Source organism: Thunnus albacares, chromosome 17 (genome assembly GCF_914725855.1).
Source record: "Thunnus albacares chromosome 17, fThuAlb1.1, whole genome shotgun sequence".
Taxonomy (NCBI): Eukaryota; Metazoa; Chordata; class Actinopteri; order Scombriformes; family Scombridae; genus Thunnus; species Thunnus albacares.
In genome coordinates this window covers 20,465,001-20,465,381 of record NC_058122.1, presented here as the reverse complement: position 1 = coordinate 20,465,381, position 381 = coordinate 20,465,001, and positions in this window count along the sequence as shown.

Sequence of the window (381 nt, the reverse complement as noted above, 5' to 3'; positions counted from 1 at the left end):
CCATAATTAATTGTGCAAATTTGTTTCTATTAAATAAAACTAACACATACTGAGAAAACTCTATTAGCCTTAATTAAGCTTGATATCCTAATTTAGGAAATGTGTGGTTGAAAACAAGCCGTTTTGGTAGATTTTTTTCTCTGTCTTTCTCCGATAGTGAAAAGCCTACCAGCTTTCTGCCTTTGGGCTGCTTTTCCTCCTTTGAGAGTTGGAAATGAGAAATGGAAATGGAAATACCAGGAGGTGCTAAATTAGCTGCCTGATCTGCACTTATTGCCGCATACAGGCCCCTATTACTTTGCCAATCTGTGCCTCTCTTTTAGCATTCCAGGCATGGAGAAGCTTCGAGATAGCAGATTTATCAAATGGGAAAATGAATGC